Here is a 12,870-nt window from a genome sequence, read left to right on the forward strand (position 1 = left end):
ACATTTCTTTACTTAACTACCATACTGCTGTTTCTCCCCTGGAGATAGATAGATGGGGAGAAATTGTTCCCGCATGTAAAAGGAACAAATGAGTCAGAGTGGAAAGAGACCCTTTGGCCTAGCTCCTCCATGTCAACCAGGTTTACTTGCTATACGATATCATTCTTATTTATTTTGCAAATTGCTTTAAATCTATGGCATTCATTTTATTTTTTTTTACATTTTATGGAGGAACTAAGAATGAAGTTAGGTTTACTTGAACTTGGAACAGTTGTGTGCTTTCAAAAAAAAGGGAGAACAGATACAGATGTTTGCTGTTGCTGGTAACTGCATGAAAGATAATGTAACTTTATTCCTAATTACTACTTTGTAATTTATCCCTGAAGTGCATCTATCAATCTGTATTTGTGTGTGTGTCTATGTGAGCAAGAGAGAGAGAGAGAGAGAGAGACAGAGGGGTTATGATCAAAGAAGGCTGGGTTTAAGAAATACATAATAATTCAATTATTCTGTTGTTTCGCTTTGTCCTGCTAAATATTAATTTCAGAATTGTTAATTTTGCTTAAGTTATAAACTTGGTGTCCAAAATTTGTTATTTGCAGAACAGTTGGGCAAATTTTGATGGTCATTGAATACTTTAATTTCACTGTAGTATTACGACAAGCAATTATAATCTAGACAAATCAGCCTATCCCTAGATTCACAACACAGTTAAATTACACAGGGATAAATTACAAAGAGAAGTAAGAGAATTATAATTTGCCAGTTCAATTATATTGTTTCAAATTATAGATATCAAGCCTTCAGCAATCCTTGGAGAATGAGTTGTTCACAGTCACAACTATATATCTAATATTGAAGTTACTGGTGAATGTAAACAGTTTCAGTAGATTTCCAGAATTGTTTACTGATTTTCTACACACTGCAAATCTCCTGTTAGGATTGTCATCAATTCTTTAACTGGAGAGAGTAAAAATCAGCCACCAGTTCCAAAGTTTCCAAAATCACTCTGCACACACCAAAACCAGAAGGGTTTTTTTCTTTTTAATAAATATTCTTTGTAGTTGGCTGGTTAGCATCAGTCCTTCCTGGATTGATGATCTCAACATGCAACCAGCTGCCAGCTCTGGGCACGGCAACGTACAGTCTCAACTCATCGCTTTGTTCTTTAGATAGTAATTTATTCCTAAACCCGAACTAGGCCCATTTGTGTGCTTTTGTCCCATATTTCTCTAAACCTTTCCTATCCATCCTATCTGTCTAAATGTCTTTTAAATGTCTTTTAAATTTCCAGTTTAATAACATCCTTCATAAAGCAGAGCAACGAAAATTGTATGCTGTACACCAGATGTGAGCTAACCATTGTCTTGTACAGCTGTAACATGACGTTCCCAAATCCTGCACTCAGTGCTCTGAGCAATGAAGGCAAGCGTGCCAAATATCTTATTCACTACCCTGTCAATCTCTGATACTGCTTTCAAGGATCTATGTACCTGCACCCCTAAGTCTGTCTGTTTGAAAACACCCTCAGGACCCTACCATTAACTATATAGGTACTGCCCTGGTTTATCTTACCAAAATGCAATTTATCGCATTTTTCTGAATTAAACTCCATCTGCCATTACTCGGCCCACTGGCAGTTGATCCAGATCCCATTGTACTCTTAGGAAAAATTTTTCACTGTGCACTGTGCAAACAATTTTAGCATCATCCAGAAACTTACTAACCATCCCTCCTATATTCTCATCCAAATCATTTATATACGTGATGAACAACAGTGGACCCAGCACCAATCCTTATGTCATCCCCCCGGTCACAGGCCTCCGGCCTGAACAATAACCCTCCACCAACGCCCCCTGTCCCTTGGCGTCAAGCCAATTTTGCAACCAATTAGCAAGCTCTCTCTGGATTCATGTGATCTAACCTTACCAGTCTACCATGTGGAACCTTGTCAAAGGCCTTGCTAAAGTCCATTTGGACAACGTTTGTCGCTCCCCTTCCATCTATCTCTTGGTCACCTCTTCAAAACAAACTTCATGTTTGTGAGACACGATTCCCCACACACAAAGCCATGCTCACAATCCCTAATCAGTCCTTGCCTTTCCAAAGGCATCAAAATCCTGTTTCTTGGAATCCTTTTGAACAGTTCACCCACCACTGATGTTAGCCTTTCTGCTGTGTAGTTCCCCAGTTCTCCTTGCAGCCTTTTTTAAATAATAGCGCAACAATAGCCTTACTCCAGTCTTCTAGCACCTCATCTGAGGCTGTCAATGAGACAGATACCTCTGCTAGGGGTCCTGTAATTTCTTCCCTAACTTCCCACAGTGACCTGGGATATTCTTAAAAGGCCCCAGAGATTTATCTACCTTCATGCGTTTTAAGACCACCAGCTCCTTTTGTAATGTGGACTCTTTTCAAGACATCGCTATGTATTTTCCCAACTTCCCTTGCTTCCATATCTTTGTCCACAGTATGTTTGTAGTGAGTTTATCTGTGAATTGTTGATGCAGTTGGGAAAGTTACATTTTTGTAAAGCAATGGACATTCTAATTTTCTTGATTTTATTCCCCCTCTGTCTTTTCATGGATGACATCTGCTGCAGACATGTTATCACACATCTCTGGAGCAGATAGGGCTTGAGCCAAGGTCTCCTGCACTAAAGACAGGGACGCTACCACTGCCTTTAGGGCAGGAGACCTTAGCTCCACAAGAGTCCTTCAATTGGAAGTGTCACAATGTTTTCCCAATCAACCTGCTCGGAGGTGTTAATACATTCCTCTGGAGCAGGTGGGACTTGAACCTGGGTGGCCTGGCCCAGTGGTAGGGATGCCACCGTGATGCTACGCGAACGCCTAATGGGAATGTCTGATTATTTTAATCACCTACTTGGACAAGTTATGACACACTTACAGGGCAGGTGGAGGTCTTTCCAGAAGTGCTGTTACACACACAACTGACCGTTTCTTTCTCATCACCAAATCATGCAAGGTCTTTTTTTTTTATCTACTAACCACCATCAAGAAATCATCCATGTTCTTTAAATGATTAATTTATGTGCAGAGCCTGTAAAGGGAAATGCAAATTCAAAAAAGAAATGTGGGAGAAGGAGAAGGGGCTGGGTCATAAAGGAGTTGGGAAAATGGAAATGTCTAGTTTTTAAAATTTAACCAATTTGGTTAATCAACCTGTTCAGAGATATAATTACACACCTCTGGAGCAGGTGGGACTTGAACCCAGCCCTCTCAATCCAGGAGACAGTTAAGAGTCAGCTGCATTGCTGTAGGTTGGAGTGACACATAGGCCAGACCGGGTAAGGATAACAGTTTCCTTCTCTAAAGGACATTAGTGAACTATGTGGTTTTTTTTCTGACAAACAACAATGTTTTCATGTTCAGCATTAGACTCTTTGTTCCAAATTTTTAAAGATTGCCATGGTGAGATTTGAACTCGGGAAACTAGAGCGTTACCAGGCTCTCTCGATTAATAGGTTAGCAATAATACCATGCGGCCACTGCCTCTCCGCTTCATAGGATTTTACATGCTTTATTGACAGAACCACCAATAATTTATATTTAAATCATGCCTTTCATTCAACAAATCATGCAATCGGATACTGAGCAACTTTATGCAACATGCATTAGAAGACAACTCTACAGTAATGTATTGATTAATCAAAGATAATGTTTTGGAAATGATCCGGTCAGAGGCAGAGCCTGTGAACAGAGAAACAGAGTAAATGACGTGGATTTCAATCAGTGTCAGAAACCTTATTTATATTGCTTTAAGTACATTAACAGTGGGGCAGCACAGTGGCTCAATGCTTAGCACTGTTGCTTCACAGCACCTCAGGGAGCTGGATTCAATTCCAGTCTTGGGTGACTGTGGAGTTTGCATATTCTTCCTGTGGCTGCATGGGTTTCAGCTGGATGCTCTGTTTTCCTCTCACAGTCCAAAGATGTGCAGCCTAGGTGGATTAACCATGGTAAATGCAGGGTTACAGGAATAGGATAGATTTTTGTGTCTGGGTGGGATGACCTTCAGAGGGTCAGTGCAGACTCAAAGGGGTGAATGCGTCTTTCCAAACTTTAGGGAATCTATGATTCCATGATTCTGTCTAGACCAATCCAGAAATGCTCGCAGACAGCAGCAAAGTGGATCACTGTTTCTCTTTCTTAGCAAAAAGTGAGCTGTACTTTGTTTAAATGTTCTACAGCCACAGTGACACCTCTGAGAAAAAGCATTGAGTGTGGGGGTAGGGTTGCACAGGGAAGAGGAGTTAGAATGGTAGGTTGGCAAAGGATTAGGATTTTTAAAATTTATTCTTGGATATTTTTGGATTCTTCCGGATAATTTTGGCATTGTTTTGGGAATTTATACATGGATGCCATTGGCAAAGTCAGCATTCTAACTGGCACTTGAACCAAGGGACTACTGGATCACCTCAGAGGACACTTAAGATTCAACCACATGGCTGTAGATTTAAAGTCACATGTAGGATAGATGTTAAGTAATTATCACGAGGAGGTTATAATTTCTTAGTTATTCCCTTCATAGTCAGCTGTATAGGATTTCCACATGATCCTAATCCAACTGTATTCTGTTGAAATGTCCATCTGGTTATTGGAATATGTAGGCTGTCATTTCCAGCTGATGACATTCAGTAAAACATTTAGAACCATTCACCCTCCCAGCCTGATCGTTAGCAACTCCCTTGTCTGTCTAACTGTCTTTCTCTCTCTTTGGACTCTATCCTATCATTTACTCCTTATCCCACCCACCTCCCTATTTTCTGCATCTAAACTGACATTTTCTCAGCCACCATCAGTTCTGAGGAATGGCCACCAGACCTGAAACGTTAACTGTTTTTTCCTTCACAGATGCTGCCAGACCTGCTGAGCTTTTCCAGCAACTTTGTTTTTGTTCCATAGTTTGGATATTAGCAATAGATACTATTAACATTAACTAGTTAAGCTGAAAGGGCATTAGATGATTATTTAGATCAGAACAATGTGCAAGGGTATGGAAAAGAAAGCAGGAGACTCACAGTAGATGACGATGCTCATTTGAAGAACTGGTGCAGGCACAATGGGCCAAATGGCCTCCTTTTCCAACACTCTAGTTTTGTGATTTTGTGACAATGAGCTGTGTATATCATGTCCATGTGCACTGGGACCTCATGTAAGACTAACTGTTCCTTCATCCAAAGACACTGAAATGATCAGATTGGGTGGAGCTAATACAACATCAACGTTAATTCTTTCAGAACCATTTCCTTACATGACAGCAGACACGCAATTTGTTTTTCCTAATGTAGACGGAACTGCGTCATGATCAGTGCATGCATCGTATTGAATTGAAAGAAGTGAATCATTATTTCACTGGCAAGGAATATTTTGGGAGTTTGGATAGTGTTTCGGATTCTTGACGTAGGGATTGCATTCCCTGGTTGGTGTTAGGGGGGCTCTTTTGTATTTTCTTTCTTTCACTTTCCTTTCTTTTCACGATATTACAATAGCTTATGGTACAGCAAGTGGCAGTAGAATTTTTTTCTTTGTATAGCAAGGCATTAACTAGAGGATTATCACAAAAAGACTGAAAAGGAATGTCAGAAATACATTTTTACACGGGGATTGGTTTGAATACGTAACTCTTTACCACACACCATTGTTGAAACTTTATCGTCCTTCATTGTCCAAGTTAACACACGAGTGGCCATTTGACGAAGTACTGAAGGTTAATGCGTGTTTGTGGAACTGCACCCCATCCAGCAGTCAGTTCTGTCAACAGTGAGGGAAAGGCTGAACAACACCTTAGTCAGAAATAGTTTCTGAAGAAGGGTCTAGGCCTGAAACGTCAGCCTTCCTGCTTCTCTGCCGCTTGGCCTGCTGTGTTCATTCCAGCTCTACACCTTGTTGTCTTACGTTAGTCAGAAAGTTCGGTTAATACTTGTTAAAGTTTCAGAGGACTTCACAGGAGCGAAATCAGAAGAAATTTGACATCAATCCAGCAAAAGAACATTGTGAGGAGTGGCTAAAGGTATAATTCAAATGACTTCATCCTGAAATGCACTCTTGGCTAGTCTCCCACATTCTACTCATCTTGTGACCACCTCTGCTTTTGTTTAACTCACTGCCTGAAAAGATTAGTGATTCTTATTAAAGGATCCAGTAAAGAATGTTATATTGTGTGTCACATTTCTCTCAAAGTGGTAGAAATATTTTTCTTTTCCTGCTGTTTGGCAAGGAATTGGAATCTGCCATCATTTTCCTTGTAATCGTCAGGAATGACATAAATTTAAGTTTAAAATATAACCCCTGTGTTGTAAATAAGCAGAAGAAAGGTTTCAGTGGTATACATTCATCAAAGGAATGCTCCTTTAAGTGAAAAATGCTTTGCAGGACTATGGAGTATGACAAATCTCTGATAAAAAGAAACTTGTTGCAGAAAGGAAATAGTTGAAAGTCAAAATAACCCTCTGCTTGAATAATAATGTGTCAGGCTGCAGCAATCTGGTCTATATGATTGTGTTGATAAGTGCTTTGATGAGGTAATTCAATAAAATAATGTGGACGTTTACTTTTCTTCTTGCTTCAGGGAATTTTCTGAATGGAAATGAGTTAGACTGACACAAGGTGTAAACGTTATCAATCATTCAAAGAGAGGCATTTTTTAAATCAAGCGACTACTTGTGGTGAAGATTACAGTAATATGGTTCCAAGGTAAGCAGTGTGAACAATCAGTGAATTTGGTAATCTTGATTGATAAATAAATCTTGACCAGGGCAGATGAAATATCACCTGCTGTCTTCAAATGGTACCACGGAATCATTTACATCCACCAGAAAAGGCAGGGGAGCTTCAGTTTAACATTGCCTGTGACGGTGCAAATCATCTTTGGTATAGTGTAAGCCTGGATTTCACACTGAAATTTGTGAAGTGGGACTTGACATTCTAGTCATTTAACTAAGATGAGAGTACTTCTGCTGAATCAAGACAATATAAGTCTAAAAATATTATTGCAACATCACAACGTTAGGAAGTGATGTCCTGAAAAATCAGCTTGAGGTATTGCTTTTTAATGCTTTATGTGCCAAAGCTGCCAATCCACCTCTATTATGTTATAGTAGGAGTATCAGATGGAAGAAGAGTCTCTTGCCTTACTAATGTTGCGTTCAGTGTCTTACGACATTGTGCTGGTGCATTGGCCTTGTGGCAGTAGGATTAATTTGACCAGCAACTACAGGAGTGCCAGTTTTCCCTGCAAGCTCACAAGTATGTTTGTTTAATTCCTGATAGTTTGCAGGTTGCATACACAGTTTTAATGCCTTCCACAGAATACCCAAACAAACTAGCTCAGACCCCTGGAACCCATCTTTGATATTCTGAACTCTAACCCGGGGATACCAATGTATTTCGTAATTGTGCTGACTTTTCTACTTCAATTTTAATTAAATATTTCCCTTTTCCATTTCCTCCCACCCAAACTTGACTGCTGGTAGAATCACATATCTTCAGTTATTAGTTTTTCTGAATATCAGCATTGTAACCCTTATTGATGAAAGAAGCAAAATATTGGGTAATTATAGTTAAAATCAATTCTTATTCTTCGCATTTTCCAACTGAAACTTAATCAATTCCGAGCTGGCTCGTTTTTGTTCAGACATTTCATCACCATGCTAGATAACACCATCAGTGCGGTCTCTGATGAAGTGATGTTGTTCTACTCCTCTTGGAATTTGTATGATCTGATCTGTTAAGTTGGGTTGTGTCATTTCTGGTTCGTTTTGCATAGGTTTGTATGTTGAGTCTAATGTCACATGTCTGTTGATTGTATTACGGGTTAAAAACCAGGCCTCTAGGAATTCCTATCCGTGTCTGTGACCATCCTAATTCAAGCAAGCCAACAACCTCCCCTACAACCCAAGCTACAAATCTTTGCACGAGCCTTATTTAATTCCTGTCAGTGTCTGTGAAATATAGAATTTTCTTTGCCAGCATCACTATCAATTTTGCCTTTTTCCAAAAGCGATACAGCTCTGACTAAGCTGAAAACTGATGTGACCTTTTGAGATTTGGGCTGATGATCCTAAATGCAACCTCCTTCCAGGCATTTATCCCTCTTTGATACCACTTGTGGTACATTGTTGTTTGAATGTTATATGGAACTTAATAGTAAATTATGAAGTGTGCACTAGAGTAAGAAAGGTGTAAAACTACATCTGGACCATTAGCAGGGTGAGGACAAAGTATTTGATATCTTATTCAAGGGATGATTTTTTTAACAATGCATTGCAATACTTCACTGGACTGGTAATCTGATTTATGCGCTCAAGTCATGTTTGAGATAGAAATTGTGAATATATCTAGCTCAGTCTCATTTTCCATCTGACTTTTGTCAGTTATCTTCAGATCCCCTCCCTGCCATAAACCACCCACTCCCTCCCCAATCTCACCACCCTTATCTAATGTGGATGCAAATAAGGAGACATCTGAAATCTGACTATGCACAGGTCAAGAATCAAAAATGAGATATGGATGGTTTAATTCCATAGTGCAGCAAATAAGCTCAGTGTCAGCACAGCATTTAAAGAGTTTTTGATTCACTATCTAGGATTCTCATTTCCTGAATGGAGTTCTTCATGAGTGGAGAAACTGGCTTGTTCTGTAAATGCAAGTTTTATGTTTAACTTACGTTTGCCCATTCAATGATGTTGGAAAAAGGGCAAGGATGAGCTTTACTATCGAGAAGGACAATAGCACCAGATGCAGAAGTTCTTATCCAAACCACTCATAATTCTGATTTGGAAATAAATCACCCATTTTGTCACTGTGACTAGGTCAAAATCCTAGGATAGCAAACCCACTGCCCCCACCCTCCACAGCACTGCAGAGGGTCCTATAATCAAGACCTGTAGTGTCTCAAGTAAAGTTAGGAATGGACAATACATGCTGGCCTAGTCAATGATGCTTACACCCCATGAAAGACTAAATAAAAGATAGTCAGAGGACTTCTTGAAAGATATTGGTCTGATAATAGACAACAGGTGCAGGAGTAGGCCATTCGGCCCTTCGAGCCAGCACCACCATTCATTATGTTCATGGCTGATCATCCACAATCAGTATCCTGTTCCTGCCTTATTCCCATAACCCTTGATTCCACTATCTTTAAGAGCTCTATCTATCTCTTTCTTGAAAGTATCCAGAGAGTTATGCAGAAAATTTAGTGTTCAGGACTTATGATCAAAAGAAAGGTTTCAATAGTTAAATAATGAGTGACACATTAAGTTCTTAATTCACAATGAATCAGTTGCCCATGCACTCAGTTGGTCTGTATGTTGCTTTCAGGTGTCTTAGTAACTACTTTTGTCAGGCCATCCCTTCAGGAGCTGGGAGGAGAGCAATTACGGAAGCAATGACAGATGACACATGCCTCGCAGCACACACCATTTTTGAGAGTCAGTCTGGTTACAATAGATCTTGTACATATTCTGTGAACAGTAAAGATCCTGGAGGAGGGTCTGGTACACCGGCTGGTGCCTCACATCTGTGAAGCAATGTCTGACCAGTTTAGGAGGAAACAGTTTGTAAAGAGACATGAAGTTGAAGCTTTTCATCTCGCGCTCAGCAGGATGAAATGCAAGATGAAAAACTTCAACTTCATTTCTTTTCATTACCGTATTGTGTTGGATGTAAGGTTATATAGAATCCCCATAGTGTGGAAATAGGCTGTTCGGCCCAACAAGTCATACCGACCCACTGAAGAACATCCCTCCCAGACCCCTACCCTGTCCTTGTATTCCCCATGGCTAAAGCATCTAACCAACATATCCCAGAACACTATGGGTAATTTACTGTGGCCAATCCACTAACTTGCACATCTTTGGATTGTAGAAGGAAACCTGAGCACCGAGCAGGAACCCACATGGTCATTGGGAGAATGTGTAAACTCCACACAGACAATTGCCCAAGGGTAGTATCAAACCTGGATCCCTGACGCTGTATCTCAGCAGTCCTGACCACTGACCCATTGTGCCACCCTACATATCTTATTGAATATCAGTGGATAAAATGTGAGATTTCTAAGACTGTAAAATGGCATTCTTAACTCAGCTGTATGATTGTGGGAGCTGGCTGATCCCATTGTGAACGGCAGTGACTACATCTGCAGAAAGTGCTGGTTGCTGGAAGAACTCCGGATCAGAGTAAATGATCTAGAATCTGAGCTTCAAACTCTGTGGCACATCCGAGAAGGGAAGAGTTACCTTGATATTTTGTTTCAGGAGGCAGTCACACCCAGTAGATTAAATAACTCAAATTCAAAAAGTGTTCAGGGACAACAGGGTGTGACTGTAAGTGAGGCAGGTAGGAGGATTCTGAGCTCAAGAGTGCAGGAGCCTCAGCCCTTGACCTTGACCAACAGGTATGAGATTCTAGCTTCCTGTACGGATGAAGGAAAGGACTGTGGACACGATGAGCCAGCTGACCATGGCACTGTGGTGCAGAAGGCCATTCAAGAGGGGGGAGCAAAAAGACAGGTAGCTGTTATGGGGGATTCTGCAATTAGGGGGACAGATAGTATCCTATGCAAGCCGGATCGGGAGTCCCGCATGGTGTGTTTTCTGCCTGGTGCCAGGGTGCGGGACATCTCCGACCGAGTTGAAAGGATATTGGAGCGGGAGGGGGAGGATCCAGTTGTTGTGGTCCACATTGGGACTAACAACATAAGCAAAGCTAGGGTAGAGGACCTGTTCAGGGATTATGAAGCACTAGGAAAGAAATTGAAGTACAGGCCCTCAAGGGTCATAATCTCCGGATTACTGCCTGAGCCATGTGCTAATTGGCATAGGGAAAAGAAAGTTAGGGAAGTAAACACATGGCTAAGGGATTGGTGTGGGAAAGATGGATTCCATTTCATGGGGCATTGGCATCAGTTTTGGAACTGGGGGGATCTGTACCGTTGGGACGGTCTCCACCTGAACCGATCTGGAACCAGTGTTCTAGTGAAAAGGATAAATAGGGTGGTCAGTAGGACTTTAAACTTCTGAGTCGGGGGGAAGGGAAAGCGAAAGAGACAGGGAGTATGGAGTGAAATGGAAAGGTAAGTAACAGGATGGCATGAGTACAGGTGGGTTTAAGCTCGAGGCAGACTAGGAATACAGCATAAAGGAAGGATAGTTTAAGATTTCTTACGATTTCCAATATCTCTAATAATGATAAGAAAGTTAACATTAAGGCACTTTATCTAAATGCTCCTACTATTCCCAATAAAGTAGTTGAATTAACAGCACAAATCATCTTGAATTATTATGATGTGGTAGGCATCACAGAGACATGGTTGCAGGAAGTTCAGGACTGGCAGTTAAACATCCAAGGATTCACATCTTATCGAAAAGACAGCGAGGTGGGCAGAGGGGGCGGGGTTGCCTGGTTAGTTAAGAATGAAATTAAATCTACGGTACTGAATGACATAGGGTCAGAGGATGTGGAGTCTGTGTCGGTGGGGTTGAGGAACCACAAAGGCAAAAAAACTATAATGGGAGTTATGTACAGGCGTCCTAACAGTGATCAGGACCAGGGGCGCAAGATGCACCGAGAAATAGATAGAGCATGTCAGAAAGGCAAGGTCACGGTGATCATGGGGGACTTCAGTATGCAGGTGGACTGGGTGAATAATGTTGCTGGTGGACCCAAAGAAAGGGAATTCATGGAATGTTTGCAGGATGGCTTTTTGGAACAGCTTGTCATGGAGCCCACAAGGGGGCAGGCTATTCTGGACTTAGTGCTATGTAATGAGGCAGACTTTATAAAAGAGCTTAAAGTAAGGGAACACTTAGGAGGCAGCGATCATAATATGGCAGAGTTCAGTCTGCAGTTTGATAGAGAAGGCAAAATCGGATGTAATGGTGTTACAGTTAAATAAAGGTAATTACAGGGGCATGAGAGAGGAATTGACGAAAATCGACTGGAAGCAGAACCTAGTGGGGAAGACAGTAGAGCAACAATGGCAGGAGTTTCTGGGTGTAATTGAGGACACAGTACAGAGATTCATCCCAAAGAAAAGAAAGATTATCCGGGGTGGGATTAGACAGCCATGGCTGACAAAGGAAGTCAGGAAATATAGCAAAGAAAAAGAGACAGCCTATAAAGTGGCCAAGAGCACTGGGAAATCAGAAGATTGGGAAGGCTACAAAAACAAACAGAGGACAACCAAGAAAGCAATAAGGAAGGAGAGGATCAAGTATGAAGGTAGGCTGGCTAGTAATATTAGAAATGATAGTAAAAGCTTCTTTCAATACATGAGAAACAAACGAGAGGCAAAAGTAGACATTGTGCCGCTCCAAATTGATGCTTCCTAAACCTAATACAGTTGTACTGTTCTTCTTAAACAAGTACTAAAGCAGAGAATGATGTTCTATCTTTGTTACGAAAATCTGCTAAATACCACACAAGGTAGAAATTTGTTTTAACCTGATCACAGAATTGTTATGGTGCAGAAGAAGGTAATTTGGCCCATTGAGTCTGCTTTAGCTTTCTGACCATTATAATTTTGTGCCATTTTCCTGCTTTATGCCCATAACCCTGTACATTGTTCCTGTTTAAATAATCATCCGTTGAAACTGCATCCAACACTCTTTTTCAGGCAGTGCATTCCAGTGCATCCCTAGAAGAGACTTGCAGTGAGGTTAAATTTGTATCAGAGATAATAAAGTTCTCATTACTTCTGATACAATTTTAACCTCACTGCGAACCTCTTCTAGGGATGCCTAACCTGAAGAAGTTACCCTCCTCCCTCCGGACAAACCTCAGGGGATCTCTCTCCCACTGCAACTCTGCACTTCTCCTCTATCCATCTTCTATCCATCTCCCCCTC

At 41.0% G+C, this 12,870-nt stretch overlaps 1 protein-coding gene across 10 annotated transcripts in view; it reads left to right on the forward strand.

Annotated features, from left to right (window-relative positions):
- Window positions 1-12,870, forward strand: part of ankrd6b (ankyrin repeat domain 6b) — a 213,173-nt gene that overhangs the window by 114,114 nt on the left and 86,189 nt on the right. For 8 of the 10 annotated variants that reach the window (XM_048530346.2, XM_059645285.1, XM_048530340.2 and 5 more), the window contains one exon: window positions 6,595-6,719. The exons of the other annotated variants lie outside the window; for them this stretch is intronic. The gene's annotated coding sequence lies outside the window, so the exon portion shown is untranslated. The remainder of the gene's footprint in view (window positions 1-6,594; window positions 6,720-12,870) is intronic. 10 annotated transcript variants of the gene reach the window in all.

Source organism: Stegostoma tigrinum, chromosome 4, assembly GCF_030684315.1.
Source record: "Stegostoma tigrinum isolate sSteTig4 chromosome 4, sSteTig4.hap1, whole genome shotgun sequence".
In the NCBI taxonomy this organism is placed as follows: domain Eukaryota; kingdom Metazoa; phylum Chordata; class Chondrichthyes; order Orectolobiformes; family Stegostomatidae; genus Stegostoma; species Stegostoma tigrinum.